Source organism: Eretmochelys imbricata, chromosome 4, assembly GCF_965152235.1.
Source record: "Eretmochelys imbricata isolate rEreImb1 chromosome 4, rEreImb1.hap1, whole genome shotgun sequence".
In the NCBI taxonomy this organism is placed as follows: Eukaryota; Metazoa; Chordata; order Testudines; family Cheloniidae; genus Eretmochelys; species Eretmochelys imbricata.
Window position 1 is genome coordinate 44,398,284 of NC_135575.1, and position 19,638 is coordinate 44,417,921.

A 19,638-nucleotide genomic window follows, 5' to 3' on the forward strand; every position below is an offset into this window, starting at 1 on the left:
TGATGATGGTGAAAAGTCCCTTGTGATCCACCAGAGCTTGCAGCACTATCGAAAAGTACCCCTTGCGGTTTATGTACTCGGCGGCTTGGTGCTCCGGTGCCAAGATAGGGATATGGGTTCCGTCTATGGCCCCACCACAGTTAGGGAATCCCATTGCAGCAAAGCCATCCACTATGACTTGCACATTTCCCAGGGTCACTACCCTTGATATCAGCAGATCTTTGATTGCGTGGGCTACTTGCATCACAGCAGCCCCCACAGTAGATTTGCCCACTCCAAATTGATTCCCAACTGACCGGTAGCTGTCTGGCGTTGCAAGCTTCCACAGGGCTATCGCCACTCGCTTCTCAACTGTGAGGGCTGCTCTCATCTTGGTATTCATGCGCTTCAGGGCAGGGGAAAGCAAGTCACAGAGTTCCATGAAAGTGCCCTTACGCATGCGAAAGTTTCGCAGCCACTGGGAATCGTCCCAGACCTGCAACACTATGCGGTCCCACCAGTCTGTGCTTGTTTCCTGAGCCCAGAATCGGCGTTCCACAGCATGAACCTGCCCCATTAGCACCATGATGCATGTATTGGCAGGGCCCATTCTTTCAGAGAAATCTGTGTCCATGTCCTGATCACTCACGTGACCGCGCTGACGTCACCTCCTCGCCCGGTATCGCTTTGCCCGGTTCTGGTGCTGCATATACTGCTGGATAATGCGTGTGGTGTTTAATGTGCTCCTAATTGCCCAAGTGAGCTGAGCGGCCTCCATGCTTGTCTTGGTATGGCGTCTGCACAGAAAAAAGGCGCGGAACGATTGTCTGCCGTGACTGACGACACGGCTTACAGGGTTGGCTTCAGGGAGCTAAAATCAACAAAGGGGGTGTCTTTACATCAAGGAGTATTTCAGGCAGGACTTCACGGAGGGTTCCAATAAGAAATGGTGCACCTAAGTTATCGTTCTTATTGGAACAAGGAGGTTAGCCTGGCCTCTGATTGATACATGGCTAGATTTACCTCGCTGCACCTTCTCGGTGAGTGACTGCAGTGTGACCTAGAAGAATGAGCCCCCTAGATGGGGGAGAGGGGGAAGCAAATGAATACAGAACAAATCTGGTCTATTTCTTGTTTTGATCCACTCCATCTATCTTTTACATCTTTGGCTGGCAGCAGACAGTGCAGAAGGACTGCATGCCATCCACATCTCATGCCTGCTCGGCAGAAGATGGTACAGTACGACTGCTAGCAATCCGTATCGCCTGCCTGCTCACCATAAGACGGTTCAATAGGACTGACTGCAGGACTAAACAGAATGACCTGGTCAAGTCACTCCAAATTTAGTCCCTGCGCTCATGTCTGTCCAGGCGCTCCCAGCCGACGTGGCCAGGAGCACCTCTGACATGACGATGATGGCTACCAGTCGTACTGTACCGTCTGCTGCCACAAGGCAAGGGGTTGCTGCTACTGTCTACCGCGTACCGCGTCTGCCAGGAGACATAGGGTGACGGTTACCTGAGCGGGCTCAATGATTGCCGTGGTATGGCGTCTGCACAGGTAACTCAGGAAAAAAGGCGCGAAACGATTGTCTGCCCTTGCTTTCACGGAGGGAGGGAGGGAACGGGGGCCTGACGATATGTACCCAGAACCACCCGCGACAATGTTTTAGCCCCATCAGGCATTGGGATCTCAGTCCAGAATTCCAGTGGGCAGCGGAGACTGCGGGAACTGTGGGATAGCTATCCACAGTGCAATGCTCCGGAAGTCGACTCTAGCCTCTGTACTGTGGAAGCACTCCGCCGAGTTAATGCACTTAGAGCATTTTCTGTGGGGACACACACACTCGAATATATAAAACCGATTTCTAAAAAACCGACTTCTATAAATTCGACCTTATTCCGTAGTGTAGACATACCCTTAGTTTGGCACTGTTAGCTTACTGAAGCAGTCCAGTATGTGTACTTGCCTTATTTGAAAAGTTTTAATAGCCTTATTTTCAACTTTCTAGGGAATTAAATTGATTTCTTTTTTTAAAGTTTGCAAACCCTTTAGACCAACTGATACTGAACAGCTGACACCAGTCTTCAGGGGGCTTCATAGGGGTTGTTATGTCACTAGCACATTGCATGCTGGGATGTGATTCAGAATGAGAACCAGAGAGTCTAAACACAAGAACTATGCACTCCCACCCCCCAAATTAACTATTTTTAAAAAATTGTTTAATGCCTCTTTACTATTTGGGGACATTTAACTTATTCTAAAATGTCAGGATTAAATAAATTTTGTAGGTCACCCTTTCAATCAGACAGCAATGAGTGCTTACATCATTTTGCCCAGGTGCAGCATGGTTCTTTGAAATAACTGAAGATATAAAATTTCTTTTGAAGATAAGATTGTTCTGCAACATATAATAAATTTTAAGAAAATGAAGCTCTAGGGAGAGACATCAAAATACATGCTGTGGAAGAGAGTATCAAATATTAAAAAATTGTTTGTTTCAAAATCTTGGCACACGCAAAAGTTCCTTTCCCTTCTCTCTGTTCCCATTTGCTTTCTGTGATATTAGTTTTAAGTCAATCTTGTTGTACGTGACAGTCTCGGCAACCATGAGCAGCCCTATACTCTGAGAGGTGTTACATTTGCCATGGTTAATAACAGATGTTGATTTATTTAGGTGGTAAAGAGTGTCCCAAGATTATCTGTAGAATTAAAACTGAAGACATGAGAGAAGGATTTAAAGTTGTTTCAGAAAAATGACCTGCCAAACTTGAAATGAATGGCAATTTGAGGAAATATTGGTTCATCCCGTCCACCCAGGAAAACATGTACATACTGGATGAACACAGATGTTTATTGTTTACACAATTAAGCTGCAATTCTACAGTGGGATTGGCCAGATGGCCCCTTCAGCCCATGCAAAGTCCCACTAACCCACATAAGACACTGTGGTTGCAGTGACATTTGGTTTCCACAGGAACATGTGATATTTTTATTTAAATCAGGAATTGTGTGTTGAGATTCATTGAAGTATTTAAGTTGTTTCCAGTGGAAACTTTTTTGTACAAGTATGGCGAATAAATATTTCCAGGTGTGCAAAAGTGATTTTTGTTTCTAACTATTTGATTGTCAGAGTGTGGAGAGCTGAGCAGTAAATCAGCCTTAAGGCTGCTAGAATATAACCCTCCCCAAACCTCAGTGGTGACAGTTGAAGAACATGGTGACTTTTTCACTTAAGATTTATTATTTACCTGAAAAGAGAGGGTGGAGGTAAAACTTGTTAGGCTGCATATTTTCTCTTTCAAGAGATATAATATAACTCTAGGATAGATTGGCTTTATTTTGTCTGTGAAAACATGCATCCAGATAATGCATGTAAAATATACATACAGATAATAGTTTGAATTCATGGAGAACAGAAAAGTAAATATGCATGCTCTTATGCTTTATAACAGATAACATTCCTTACCTTGAAGCGGTCATGTATTTTAGCCTTGGTAATACTTTCGTAATCTTCTGCACAATACATGGTGGAGAGCTAATTTGAAGCTATCAAATCCTTTCTAGGGGTAGGTACCAAACTTATGTATTTCATCTGGAAAAGTGCAAAGGAGGATATTTGCTCTCATTCATACCTTTCATCTTGCCAAGTGAAGGGCACAATGTGTGACAAAGATCCAATTCAGGAAACTTAAAATGCTCTGGGATTAATTCCTTTAAAGTAAAAAACTCTTTCTGCAACCAGTTCAGTGATTTGTGATGTAAATGATTTTTCAACAATAAAATTAAAGTGGACACCAAATTCATGTGGAACACAGGTAATTTTAGGGACTGAAATGAACCATGTTCCTTGAAGTGAGGCGCTCTTGAAAGGTACATATACGCTGTAAAGCTGGAGTTACAGTGGATTTATTGAGAGTTATTTTTTTAAGGAGTTCTGTAATGCTGTAAGTTGCTTTGTTGTGCATATATATACTGGGAGAGGTTAGCTAATTTTTCATTGTGATTATAATGGCAATAGAAAAGCTTTATTTCAAGAAACTTATGTTTCTTGAACTGAGTTTAACGTATCCACAAAGTTAATGGTAAGCAACTACAGCCAGCGTGGTGCCATGGATCAGTTAGTTAGTATGGTCGAGTGCTGTGTGAACCGTCAGAGCCTTGATCACATTTAATCTGGGATGTTGAGTTTTATGGCAGAAAGGTTCAACTTCAGCAAGGTTTGTTTCACAATCTGTCTATTAGATGGCATAAGTCTTTTTATCTGATAAGCTTCATTGGCTAGAGATAACAAGTTGAGCAAGAGTTATGGTTCCAGAGAGACTTGTGGTTTTTTTTTTTTTTTTTTTTTTTTTAATATTTAGTGGAAATGAAGTTGAAACAAATGTTATCACAGGCCTGGTAGGTCAGAGAAGACATACAAAGAAGGGTACAGTAGCTGCAAATTGTGGTAGTTGGGTTGTAGCCCCAAATGCACTTAGGGCTCAGTTTTCAGTTGGGCTTCTGCCCAGCTTCCCTTTTTGTAGATGCAAAATATACACTGTTTATATCTGTGAACAAGAAACTACATTATCAAGTTTGCAAAATCAAGCTCTCAAAAGTTAGGAAATGTGTTTTTAGGAACAAAGTTACGAAAGTTAAGAAATGCCTATGCTCAAAAAAGACATCCCGACACAAATGCCAAACGCGGCTCTGCCAATTTAAAGTCCCTTCTCCAAACCATGGGGACATGAGAGCTTTTCAAAGAAAAGGCCTCTGCAATTCTTTAGCCTGGACAAAAAAATGTATTTTCCCTAGCCTTATTCTTGGAAATGGCTGAACCATTTTGGCTTAGAATTTCCAGAAATATTTAGCCTGAGAAAGAAGCCTGACATGAAAAACTTGAGCCTAAAAGATTAAAATTTGGCAAAGTTATAAGCCACTGAAAAGGGTCTTTTTATGGGAAGTGTCGGTGTTGGACAAACTTAATAGGCAGTGTTTCCAGCCCTGCCTGCAATACAGCACTTAAAGTAAACTTGGAACTCACAGTGAAACAGAATGTCCTGAATTGTTTCAGTGCCCTGCAGAGTGAATATTTTAATAATAGCTATAACAGATTTCAGTTACAAAGATGACGACCTATGGAGGTGGGGATGACTTCATTATAAGGTTTCTCTACATATTAGCACAATATAAGACACTGATTTTAATTTTTAAGTTTATAAAATCCTCCAACCCTAAACAAAATAAATCCAACATTTCTTTATCAGTGACGTGGAAGAAAGATCCTGTTTCCTTCACTAGTAAACAGCTGTGAAGAGCTATGGGGTCTAGCTGACATGATAGTCCTTTCAGCAAGAGTAATTTTTTACAAATCAACTTTTTCCTGAAACTTGACGAGTGGTTTTGTGTCTTAGTTGATAGTAGTGCCTTTGTACTTTTACAAAATCTTGGTAAAGAAAAAAACAAAACAATTTTCCATTAGTTAATTTTTCACAATGAAGAAGTTCTGGCCTAACATTTATATACTGAGCCAGTGATAAAAGCCAAGTGCCTCGCATATATAGGATGTCAGTTGTTTATGGATGAGACAAAAGTAGAAGTACTGTGTTTATAAGATATGTGGGTGGGTGGGTGGGTGTGTGTGTGTGTGTGACAAAAGTAGAAATACTGTGTTTATAAGATATTACTGTTTGTGTATCATCTATCGATATAGATATCTATACCTATATCAATATATATTAGTGTGTGTTCAGGAAGAGCAGATTCTTTCTTCAAGACTTAATGTTTGTTTTTTAAAGAAAATTAACATCTAAATGAGGCACAGGAAATCTGTTGATTTGTTGAGTAAAGAGAAAACGGAACAGTAAAGAGGACATGCAGCCATTTATTTGTAAAGTATAATTTACATAAGGTTTGTAGGGCAACAACTATAATTGTAAGCAGGAGCACCAGGTTTAGGCCTTTATTAATGTACTATATAAAGATTTTCAGATAGAACGAGATGACAGTTCCCTATGACAAATGCAAATCAAGAGGAGTTCCACTGAACTCCTTGGCGTGCCTACAGATTTATTTACACTGATGTGAGAACAGAATCTGCTGCTGTAATTTGGTAACACAAGCTGATAGAAGTGAATTTTATGTGGTTTGCTCTGGACGACTCTGCAACTCAGAGAACTGCAGGAGAATTTGGGTTGTTTGGTAAATTTTTGAGTAGCTAACCATCAGAAGACTGTCAAAAACATAGACTAATGAGCATGTAACGTGAACTGGAAGGTAACTGTTCAAAAATCCAATGGATATTTCAGTCCAAAAAATGGAGAGGCTAAAAAATAGTGTGTCAGACTTGTCAGCAGCTCTTCTTCCTTTGTGAAGAGTCCAGATTGTACTCCTTATCTAGGTTGTCTAAAACACATTCTTATTTAATTGGACATAGTGATTTACACTAAGCATAATTACTTCTTTTGTTTTACAGTTTTGGTTTGTTTCCTCCATGGTAAATTAAGGTTAGAATTATGAAAATGTACCTCAGGATATTTATTATACCAGTGGGAAAGTATTTATTATACTGGATTTTGGTTTAACAAAAATTCTTTCCTTTCTTGTTTGTACCTCTAGAGTGCTCAAGAATGTTATCTTAACTCATTGTTAATGTGCATGGTTCTATGACCAGTGTGTGCTATCTTTCCTTATATTGTGGCATCATTTGTACTATTTTTTGGCGCTGATGAGTATCTCTCTCATGCTAAATATTAAAATGTTTGCTTGCTTTGTATTTCTAAATAATTTAAACCTAAAATTGAATTTCTTCTGCCTCCACCAACCAGTAATTCAGATAAGATATATGTGCAATTTTTATTGCACTGATATCCAAATTTTAATGTATAACTGGAATTTTAAAAAAGAGCTGTGTTTGAGATTTTGGTTGGCAAAGTGATTTGAAATGAATAGAACTTTCATGCATCACTACTTAACTTTTCCCCAAAGAGTTGGATACCGGAGTTAATAGTGTATGGAAAGCAAACAAACAAATAGGGGAGCTTCCTGCTGGAATTCTGTGTTAGATTTCCAGCAGACTACAACCTTCACCAACTTATGCAGACCTGCATAGGAATAAAATCCTTCCTTTAATGAAATCTGGTAGCAGGTGTGGTGCCATCCATGACATTGCTAAGATAAAGGAAGGAAGTTTCATCAGTCAGTGTGGCTCGGAGGCAAGTACATACAACTAAGCATCAGCTATTCATTTTAACTGTTAGCTCTTTCAGTCACAGATTCATAGATAAGCCAGAAGGAGACCACAATGATCATCTTCTCTGACCTCCTGCATAACTAATGAAGGCCCTTGAATTTCACCATGTGATAAATTGTCTGAGTCTTTGAAGAGTTAATACTTATATGTTTATTATGAAGCCCCCAATCCAAACCTCACCACAGTGCTCAGGGTGAAAAGTTAGTATGTTGTAAAAACATATTGTAACAATCCCCACGCTCTGAAAATTCAAACAGAATAAAACAAACAAGGTGTGCCTATACAAAATGAAGGGAAGAAGGGAGTGGAGATTGGAATTATTAAATATGGAGCATAAGTTCTGAGGGAAGATGTTGGTGAAAGCTCATACTGCTGCCACCACTGCTGCCTCCTTTGGCAAACATCAAGAGGAAACTGATCTTTGCCAATCGCTGAGCTGTTGGGATTCCTACAGGATCCATCCTGTGATATTTTCAGAAGGGGAGAGAAAAGTATCTGCCTAGAAAGTAGTCGTTATAAGTAGAGCTAAAATTGTTGCTATTTTTATGTTCAGTTTTACTCAAAAAGCTTGACTGGTGTTCTGATCAGTTAGTAGATGTTTCTATATTCAGCTGTGCAACACTTTGACTTAGAGTAGATTCTGAACTGAGCAGAGACTGAATTTGAGAAAGTTAGTGATACCCCTATAACTGAAAACTTGGAATTGTTTTGGTTTGAGGCAGGCGGGAAAGAGATGAATTTGAAGGATATTTAACTTCTTGATTTTTATCATAAACTGAAATCAGCTGTATTGTAATTGTGTATGTGCTTTCTTGTTTATAAAGCAGTATTCAGTTAAAATAATTGGATATTAAACTTCTCAGCTAGAATAGGCTTCCAGACTGTGTCAGTGGTCAGTTGCATAAGAGTTTAGATGCTGTACTGCCATGCTAAGGTAAAAATGCAGTCTGTGTTCATGCTGAGCAAAGTTATCCCTATATTATTTCACAGTAGTGAAAAATAAAGTGGCACATCTGGCTTGCTATTGATCTTAATTTTTTTTAAGCAACCGGGTGGCTCTCCGGACTAACTGTTGAAAAATATGTTCTGTTACAGAGCCATATTTTACAATGTGAATATTAGAAAGGCAATCTTGGCTTATTAACCGCATCAACTCTCCATAGCATTGTTAACGATGTAGAAGGATTGATATTTTATAGAGGAAAAATAGACAAGACACAAAGGACAAGATACAAGTATTATAGAAGATTCTTCTATGTATTCGTCTCCCTACATAAGCCCTGCCAGGACATGCAACTGTCTAGAGGCAGACTCAGACAAGCAGTTGGCCCAACAATACCAGAGAAGGCAACATACAGTTTATAATGAACTTTTACAGTTTGGATTGTTTTGCACTGTTGCACGTTGATATAGAAAAATAAAAGGAGCAGAGCAATAAGCATGACAATGGTCACAGCATGTCTGAGCATCAGTCATGGCCAGGATAGATGAGCTACAAGTCTAGATATTGGTATCTGCATGAAATTAAGACCTGTGAACAGCTGTAGGAGAAGCTGGAGAATTTCACAAGCTGGTTCCCAGTGGACACAGAAACCTGTTTCTTTTTTGGTGTGTCATCTTACATTTTCCTCTAGAACTTATAAAATTTGTAAATGTTTAGGCAAAATAAACACAATTATTTCAAAGAGGAACAAAAAAAAGTCTGATGTCTGAGATATCTATCTATATCCGACTTTTTTTGTTCCTCTTTGAAATAAGTGTGTGTGTGTGTGTGTGTGTGTGTATATAATATAAGATAAAAACCAGAATTCCTAGAAGTTGTTAAATCAGATATCATATTATCAACCTTATCTAATACTCTACGTTGTCTAGAGGGCTTTATTATTTGACTAATAAAGGGATGTATAGCAATACTATTTATTATTTGTATTACAATAGCACCTTGAAGTCCCAATCAGGAATCCGGGCCCCTTGTATTATGTACTCTACAGACTGGAATAGAAGGTGGTACCTACCAAGTCTTTGTTTCATTCATCTATGGCATCTTTCTATAAGTGAGTGGATTAAGGTAGTGAGGAAAAAGGTAACAGTGAATCAAGCAAGTTTTGTACAATAACCTGTAGTTGTAGTACCTCACTTTCCAGCTAGTACGGAAAAAGGGAAATCTGGAAGAAAACTTGTGGTACATGATTTCTTTGCTAGTAGATAGCAGGATATGTTGAAAGATGCTGAATGAAACACAAAGAGGATAAATTATAATGATAAAGCAAATGGAGATGCTCACACCTGATAATGATAAAGAAAATGGAGATGTTCCTTGAAGGAGGAGAGGATGTGAATTAAATCACAAATAGCTCAACTTTATTTCAGGAGTTGCTTTTTAGTGAATGTTTTCTGCAGAGGCCACAGATCAAGAAGAGACAGCATTAACCAGACTGCAAGACAAGTCTTATTCCATGACTTAATAAGTAGCATGTGGCATATATAAGCAAGAACACACGCCAGGGTGTGTGTTCATCAGTCAACACACGAGGTGTGCGTAATTGGCAAGCACACACCCTGGAACATGTTACTGCACTTATAATATGACCATTTAATTTACTTTCATGAAGGCACGTAGTACTGTGTGCTGGGTTGCAAAAAGCTTTCATTTTTTAGAACAGTGTACTGTATTTTCACACATGTAATTTAGGTGAGTTAAAGATTTAAATGCCAATTTTAATTTTTAAGTACCTTTCTTTTCAGGTACCTAAGCTGCTATGCCATCATTCTGTGTTGATGATGCCATTCCCTGAGTGGATGGGAGGAAATACAGATGCTGCTTTCATTCAAAATTTCCTCCTGCTGTTCCCCATTTTTCTCACTGCTCTGAGATGCCCCATCCACTTCTGGGGCAACGAAGCCCAATTCTCAAAACACTTTGAGTGTAGACCTGACACTCCACTAGGAAACGCTGACATCAGAGGACATGCTCCTTTCACAGTGACATGGTTACATACCTGCAGCATGCCTGTATGACTGTTGTTTCTGGTGATTAATGCATGAGAAAGAACGAACCCAGTTTAACTTTCAGATCCAGGTTACATTTGCCGGTCTTGTAGTGTGGAAGAACATTTGTCTTGTGTAAACTGAGCAGATTTTAACTGGAGGATGCTGAGATACAAATATAGAAACCCACAATACCATTTGAACAGTGATATTTCAGAACAGAACGGTATTTTAACAGGCTTTGGAATGAGAGCAAAAACAGCTGGAGTAGCTGGGAAAAGCTAGATTGGATATTTTAATCTTTAAACAATATTTTTAAATAAAATGTAGGTTTTTGTAAATACTACTGTTTTTACAATGGAAAATGGATCTTTTCCTTCTACCAGAACTGCTAGAAAAGACAGGTTTCAGAGTAGCAGCCGTGTTAGTCTGTATTCACAAAAAGAAAAGGAGTACTAGTGGCACCTTAGAGACTAACCAAGTTGTTAGTCTCTAAGGTGCCACTAGTACTCCTTTTCTTTTTGCTAGAAAAGAGTTGATCATTCTGGATCTTGGGCAGATTTGGACCGTCTTCAATCCAAGCTCAAGTCTTTTTCCTTTTCTCAAAAACCACTAACTGAGTTGGTCTTCAGTTCTGCAAACATTTATGTGTGCGCTGAGCTTTAAAGTTAAACATGTGTCTAAATGTTTGCAGAATCAGGGATCAGAAAACATGACTCATATTAGCATCTGATGCACCATAATCTGCTCTTGTTGCAACCACTAACTGGGCTAAAACAGTATCTTCTTTTAGAACTTGTAAGCACCTTGGGTTTTGACATAGTTCTCCTGTGTCAATGTGATGACCCTTTTTCCTTTCCTCCTCTCCTGGTACTGCCAATGTGAGGAAAGAACTGCAGCTTTGCTTAGGGACAATCGGATGAGAAAGAAATTTAGAAAAAAAAAAAAAAGAGAGAAGTGCTGGCTGGCCATCCTCCAAAACAGGTGATAGTGAAAGGAAAACAAATAGAAAAAGCATCCATTCACAACATCAGGGATTCCTCACCCCCCTTACACTACGCACTTGTCTACACGCACAATTTGTACCACTTTAACTATACTGATATAGTTGAAACAGCTCAGCCCCCTAGTGTGGATAGTTGTACCAATATAAAACTGTCTTATACTGGTATATAGCTATTCCCGTATGGGGAGGGGAATATACTATTCTATATAGACATAAGCTGTACTGGTACAAGGCACATTTACACTGATATAACTGCATCCTAGTGATTAATTGGTATAACTATTTCTGCATAAAATCAGACCCTTAAACAAAATAGTTATATATATATATAAAAACTGTGTGTAGACAAGACCATGACTCAGCTGTGTACTTGTGAGTTTATCCCCTTCAGAAAACCTGATTGATCGGATATCTGTTGTTTGGAGGAAAGGGAGTTACAAAACATGAGGATTTTGAAAATAATTTGTTGTAACATTTATTTGTTCTAAATATATTATGAAATAAAACCAAGTGGAAAGGAAAACTTAAAATAACATGAAATATTCTTACAGTATTTCTGCAACAAGTGAATCAGTGTCATTTTTCCATCCAAAGAGTTGTAAAGTTAGTCGAAAGCTAATTTTTGCTTCCTTGCATTCAGAGATTTCTTTGGTTGTAGTCCTTAGCTGCAATCTTAAATTCATTTTTTTTCTTTCTCTAAGGAGCTGTTGTGCATGTTTTCACTATTTCTCGCCACTGTTTTTACTGCATGTTTGTCTCAATAATCCTCTCATGAAAACACAGCAGATTTGTTTGTTTTTGTTTACAGAGAATTGTAAATGTACCTTATCTGAAAAATCACAATAAAGTGAAGTCAGATATCCTAATGTTTTAGTTTGTTGGTCTAAGTTGTTGTGTTTTTAATTTGAAGCTTTAATACCTCCATTACAGCTCTGTCCCATATCCTATTCTACCAAGTACTAAGAAAGGAAACCTGAGTATTTCTAAAGCTTTTCATGCACATCTCAGTGATTCCTGTAGTTGAAGAAACGTAGGATCAGCAGATGGCAGTCAAACCAAAGTTCAATCTGTTAGCTTGCTTAAGGTTTCAAAAGGCTACGCATATAAGAGCCTAGAGAGACAGACAGACACAATGGTTGATGATTTGTGCCAGAGAGGGTGTTCTTACAAATTGGTAAGAAAATATTGGTTTGTCAAACATTAGAAAAGAAGAGCTTTAATTCCTGCCCCTCTGGGATTTGTATTTTAGATCTTCATAGTTAGGGAGCTCTTGTAGTTTTTGGCTGCAGCTGTGAATGTTTTTTTGAAAAGTACAAAAATTGGTGATTGGTTTGTCAAATATGGAGCTCTGTTACCATCCCTCTTTTACCAGACATCTCACTTGTGTACTAAAAATTCTTTAAATGTAAAGATGTCTGCTTTCTCTATAGCTGCTAGGAAGAGATTTATTTTTGTGCTGAGGTCTCTTTCACCCTTTGGGATAATATGCTATTTTAATCAGTTAATTTTTTTTTATGGGAACCATACTTTTCTGCTAATCTCAATGAATAATGAGCAGAGTAAAGGACAATTTTTGTTTGTTTGTTGTACTTTTTTAATTATGCTGTTTCGTAGAATCCCAGATAAGTGGTTAAATAGTTCAGTGGGATATGGTATTTTTATTTGCTTCCTGTCATAAGCTATTGCAACAGTTTCTGCTTTGTATCCCAGACATGGCTACATTTCAGTGGCTGATGGAGTGATTTCCTATATTTACATCCCTTTTCTATTTCATGGTTGTAGTCAGGCTTAATTAGCCAAAATGTAGACCCATTAACAAAAGGCACTGCAGTATCATTAAATATTAATAATTACTTTGTCATTATAAATCCATGTCTGTTTTTCAAAGACATGTTAAATTTACTCACCCTTGCCATGCCACATCCTCCCCCACACCTTTCTTTCACTTGAAAACTAGTCTTGATTTTTAAATTACACTGTTTGGTTGTTTGGCTTCAATTCTGGCTCAGTTGTGTAGTCTACTTGAAAAAAAAAATCTGGGAAATACTGTACATTTTATCATGAGTCTATTTTTAGTGCACACTTCATATCTCATCTCCCCTAAGGGGTTAATTTTGTGCTATTAACTGAAGAGCAGAGTTTACACTAAGCATTATTTAACATATACTGGTGGTATTACTGTACTTCCTGTTTTCTATTTGCAATAATAGGTTTGTAAAGAGGTGCCTTTGTGTAAATTCCTCACTGACATTCTAGGCAAGTATATTCATGTCTTGAAGTAAGCATGGAAGAGTAATGTGTTGGAACAATGCTAAAGAAGGAAATCTCTTTGTTTCATAAATGATACTCCGAAAGCACTTTAAGAATAATTTTTTAAAATGTCAGCTATGCATTTGTTTTGTTTCCTTGCTTATATTATTCTGGCTTGAATTTGTTCTGAAACCCATAGAAAAAAAATCATTGGGATCAACCAGAAACTATCTGTATGTTTGTAGTGAATTGGATTGTAAGACTGACACTGTTCTGTAACACAAGAGCAGATTCCCTCAATAACATGTGTATTAGAGAGTTTGAAAGTTTGAGAATAAATGTGTGTACCATAACTGGATGAAATGCTTTCCTGGTATATTTATGAATCCAGTTTAAGGTTGCTGGTTAAATAAATGGGTTTGGAGCTTTTTACCCCCTAAAGCCCTGTGTCCAGTTTTTTTGTTTGAAATGGTTATGGAATTACCAAGATACTTAGGATGACCAAAACTGACATCACAACGGAGAGTGTCTAAACTAATTAGGTTTTGTTAACAAAAGCCATTTTTTAATGCTTACTGACCATCTGGTTATTTTTGAAGTGCATTTTGAGTCTCTAGGGAAGTAGAGAGATGTTACAGATAAAGGCACGAGGAACATTTTAAACATTTATTTTGGAAAGTAATTAAGTGTCCTTTATTGTGGAGGCCAAGGGATTAAAAATCCTGTGGTAAAGCTTTGCGTGTTGTACTCTCTTGACTTAATAAGTTTCAATCACAGAATAATTTTGGAGAGAGAGTTCATTTCATACTGTTTATGCTCCTTAGGACTTAGTAAGTAGACAAGTTGTACCACTTTAACTATACCAGCATAGTTAAAGCAGTACAATCACCCGAGTGTGGATGCAGTTATATTGGTAAAAAGCTGCTTAGGGAGCCCTCTCCCACCCTTAGCAGCAGGAGTATACGAGAATACACCTGTATTTGGAGCTAGTGTGGATCCGATCCATCTTTGTCTTGCACCATATGTAGTCATTTGCACCAGTGCAAAGGGGATGTTAAACATTGCTGTTCTCAGTGGCATTTTACACTCACTTTGCACTGGAAAATGACTACACAAGGTGCATGACAGTGGTAATTTGGGCTTTCTGTGTAGTGGCGGTTTACGAGAGCAGCCTAATGGCAGTGAGCGCTTTGTACTTTTATTTTGAAACTACAAAACTGTACATCACAGTATGAAAGGGTATAATATAAAAGTACTAGTATTACCAGTAGATGTGAAAGCAATAGAGGGGGTGGGGGTGGGAATGTATTGCGGGGGTGCAGAGTGAGTGAAAACTCTAAATACTGTATTATGTAAAGAAACAGGTTAAAATCTTCTAAAATTACCTTCCCTGCAACTAATTGAGAGGACTTTGGATATACTGGTTAGCCCTGCTTTTCTTCCAAAATATTCCAGAAACTTTGAATGATAGAGAGGCAGGATCTTTTGCAACTGTTGATGTTTCATCAAAAACTTGAAGGGAGCAGAGTTTTGATCATTGCTATATACATAGATTTAAGGAGGTTTTATCTGTCCCAGAATTGTTCAGTCTATTTAAATTTGATTTCAAAGACATTGCTGCCTTTAATGAAATTTTGCTAAAATCAAAATCTTCCTAGAACCCTGCCAAACTGAATTGTTTAGATCAATGCCATACATATATTTTATGACTTGGAATAACAAATTCCTGGGCTTCCATAGTAGTCCTGAAAGAGTAGTATTGGGTACAGGTTCTTTGGATGATGAAAGGATTCTGAGTCTATTTCATATGGCAATAGGAACAGGAACATTTGTGCTATAGCAGGGTTTGCAAGGTACTTTACAAACACAGAGGAAGCCAGACTGCCTTTGTTTGGGAGTGTTGGTGCAGATGTGAGTGCCTTGAATGCAGGCCCTAGAGCCATTTTGCCTGTGGGGGAAAAAAAGGCAAAATATGTGCAAGGGTGCTAGAAAACTGTGCTCATATTAGCCACTTACATCTCCTTTTAAGAGGAGCAATGTGTATCCATCTCCCCTACCCTCAGTACTAGCATCAGCATCTAAGCACTAGCTGTTATGTAGGAGATCCCCTGCCTCATCCCCAAACTACATGACACTATTTAGAGTGTAGAACACAGCTGGCCACGTTAGCAACTGCCCCCAGCTCCACCTTCAGCCCAGGGGTACAAACACTATCTTCTAGTTTCCTCCTGCAAGGGTGGGAAAGGGCTTTCTGAACCTGCCCCCTCCCCCCACTATGTGGTTGTGCAAAAAGCAGCCATAATCTAGCCCTAACTAGAAAGATATGTCACCACAGCAAGGCAAGGGGAAAGGATGGGGGTGGCGGGGGTAAGAAGGCAAAGCAAAGGAAAAGGAGGAGTGAGCTAGAAAGAACATGACTTTTTTTTTTTTTTCCTTTTTCAATGACTTGTCTCCATTTTGTAACACGGCTTTTTATATCAACACTATATGCATAGGTTAGACATGGGAGTGTCTACAGGAAGTTTCCAAATGAGGGGGTTAGTAGAGGAAAGCAACCCAAAAGAGTGGGATTTAAAAGAGAGGGAAAAAATAACATAAGAATGGTATTGTCACTGCTGGTGTAGGTTATAAGATTTATGTAGAACTTTATTATGTTACTCCTGCTGAATCAGTTCTTTTTTTAAATATTCACTCCAGGATTATGTGAAATCAGAGGTCTACAAATGGTTAAATTAGCCTTTTAATAGTTCTTGTATTTTGAAGATTACCTAAATTTATGCTGTGACTGAAAACAAATGCAATTTATTTGTTTAAATAAAAAAAAATCAATCAGCCAACCAACAAGCTAAAGAAATGTACCTGTATATTAATTCATTCTACTGTTGCACTTAACGTGACATTGTTTTTACTTTTTCTGTCCTTTCTGTTTCATGACAAATTTTTATGAAGAAAGATAAGTTAAGAGCAAGTACTGTATAATTAAACTTTTTAAGACAGAGACATGACACTTCAGCAGCAAAAAGTATATATCTTGTCATGCGTTATACTTTTTCTTTTTTTTTATTAGCTTTTGCCATGTATTATATACACACAAGTGTTCATTATCAGATCACTGTTTTGTTAGAACAAAGACAACCTAGATGAAAAGCACTGGTGAATCTATAACTACCAGAGCAGTTCAAATGCTATTTTTCCTTCAAATTCAAAATACTAGCTATATTACACTTTTACCAGTCAGATCTTTTAGCAAATATAATTTAATTTTGTAAATTACTTGTAAATACTATGGAAAAGTTAAATATTATAGAAGAGAAGTTTCTGTTCTTTTGCTCTTTGTTTGACTTCAGTTTTCAACTGTTCTTTAAATTACATTCTAAGGAAGCAGTATGTTTAATCCTTGAAATCATCGTCATCCTGTTCTATAGTCTGAAGGGGGCAGGGGGGAGTAGGGAATTTCCTCTTCAGATATTCTTGTTTCCTGCTTTCTCTTTAAGCTTTCTGTAAGATAATGTTTCCTCAAGTAACGTCAACTGGTGAAAGGCTAACAGTAGCAATTTTGCGTGTACAGTACATAGTTTGAGAGAAAATTTGAAATCAATTCATACTTTTGCAAATGTTCCTGTGCCTAGGACAACAGAAATTGACCTAATTTTAGACCTAAATAGTTCCCTTACAGTAGTATAAAAGAATGCCTTTAATTTTGACACTTCTGCCTCAAATCCTTCTTAGGTCCTCTCTACCACAAAGGTTGGACTGCTTTAACTGTACCTGTATAGTTAAAGTGACACAACCCCTCCACTGTGGATGCAGTTATGCTGGTACAAAGCACCTTTATATTGGTATAGCTATTGTACACAAAGGGGAATAAGCTATATCAGTATAAGACACCTTTATGCTGTATAACTGTGTCCATGCTAAGGGTATGTCCACACTACGAAATTAGGTTGATCTTATAGAAGTCAATTTTTAGAAATCGATTTTATACAGTCGATTGCGTATGTCCACACTAAGCGCATTAAGTTGGCAGAGTGCATCCTCACTACCGTGGCTAGCATCGACTTACAGAGCGGTGCACTGTGGGTAGCTATCTCACAGTTCCTGCAGTCTCCGCCACCAATTGGAATTCTGGGTTAAGTACCCCATGCCTGATGGGGCAAAAACATGCAAAAACACCATGTTTCGGTGTGACCGTTGTGTTTCTCTCCTTGATGCAAACCCACCCCCTTTGCTGATTTTAATTCCCTGTAAGCCAACCACCATCCCCCCTTCGAAATAAAGTAACTATTGTTTTGAAACCATTCTTTCTTTATTAATTAAAAAAAAATGAGATAGTTGACAAGGTAGCCTGGGTGGGGTGCGGGAGGAGGGAAGGACAAGGCCACCTTGTTTATTGTAGCCACGCTGAAAATCCAACTGTTTGAATGACAGCCTTCTGTTGCTTGGGCCATCCTCTGGAGTGGAGTGGCGGGGTGCCCGGAGCCTTCCCCCCAGCGTTCTTGGGCGTCTGGGTGAGGAGGCTATGGAACATGGGGAGGAGGGTAGGCGTTATACAGTGGATGCAGTGAGGGTCTGTGATCTTGTTGGCTTTCCTGCAGCTCCAACAGACACTTCATCATGTCCGTTTGCTCCCCCATTAGCCTCAGCATCACGTCCTGCCTCCGCTTTTCGCGCTCACTTAATTCTCTCCTGGCCTCTGCCACTGAATGCCTCCATGCATTAAACTGTGCCCTATCAGTGTAGGAGGACTACATGAGCTTGGAAAACATCTCATCGCGAGTGCGTTTTTTTCGCCTTCTAATCTGCAATAACCTCAGGGTCGGAGATGATAGGGGGAGCGTAGAAACATTTTCACCTCGGGGGAGATAAAAAGGGTGAGTAAAATTGGGTTGGCTTCTTATGCCTTCATAACATGTGGGAATGTTTTCAAACTGCAGCCCCCTCCTTTCCCAGAGCAAGCAATGGGTTGGGTTTCACATTTAAAAGGAGGGGCTGCAGTATTTGGGTAGATGTGCAACACGCACCTACGCCCACCCCACCGCGTGGCTATTCTCCGGGGTGATCCCTTTTAGCCAAACGCAAACAGCCCAGCATGAAGGGGATCCTTTTACTGTTCCCTTACAAAAATTCCCCTATTTCAACTAGGTGACCGTGAACACTATTGTTTTTAAACCCTTTACTGTAGTTACAAATGTGCACTCACCAGAGCTGCCTTCTCCGCCTTCAGGGTCGGGGATCCCGCCTTGGAAGTGTATTGGCTCCAGGGAGATGAAAAGGTCCTGGCTGCCGGGGAGAATGGATTCACCGCTTGCCTGCTGTGCATTCTCCTCTTCATCCTCCTCCACTTCCTCATCCACAAAATCCTCCTCCGTGTGCTGTGAGACTCCTCCCTTGTAGGTGTCCACAGACAGTGGTGGGATAGTGGTAGGGTCCCCCCCCTAGAATGGCATGCAGCTGTTCATAGAAGCGGCATGTATGGGATTCTGAGCTGGTGCGACCATTTGCCTCCTTTTGTCTTTTGGTAGGCTTGCCTGAGCTCCTTAACTTCCACGTGGCACTGCTGTGTGTCCCTGGTGTAGCCTCCGCCCTGTGAGATTTTGGCAAATATATTTACATTTCTTCTTTTGGATCAGAGTTCTGTCTGTGCAGATTCTTCTCCCCATACAGCAATCGGATCCAGTGTCTCCCTTTTGCTCCATGCTGGAGCTCGTTTGTGATTCTGGGACTGCATGGTCACCTGTGCTGCTGAGCTTGCCATGCTTACCAAACAGGAAATGAAATTCAAAAGTTCCCAGGGCTTTTCCTGTGTACCTGGCTAGTGCATCGGTGTTCAAAGTGCTGTCCAGAGCTGTCACAATGGAGCACTCTGGGATAGCTCCCGGAGGCCAATACCGTCGATTTGTGTCCGCACTATCCCAAATTCGATCCAGCAAAGTCGATTTTAGCACTACTCCCCTCGCCGGGGAGGAGTACAGAAGTTGATTTTAAGAGCCCTTTAGGTCGACAGAACGGGGTTGGTTGTGTGGACGCAGTCATTTTTAAATCGACCTAACGCGGCTAAATTCTACCTAACCCTGTAGTGTAGACCAGGCCTAAGGGTTGACTGGTATAATTATTTTTGCATAAAATCCCACCCCTAACTTTAGTCCATAGGCTTTTGCTGTGCCTTAAGTGATCACTTTTA

The 19,638-nt window shown here is 39.4% G+C and overlaps 1 protein-coding gene across 2 annotated transcripts in view; it reads left to right on the plus strand.

Moving 5' to 3' along the window:
* Positions 1 to 19,638, plus strand: part of AFG2A (AAA ATPase AFG2A) — a 302,070-nt gene that overhangs the window by 111,616 nt on the left and 170,816 nt on the right. The window lies entirely within an intron of this gene.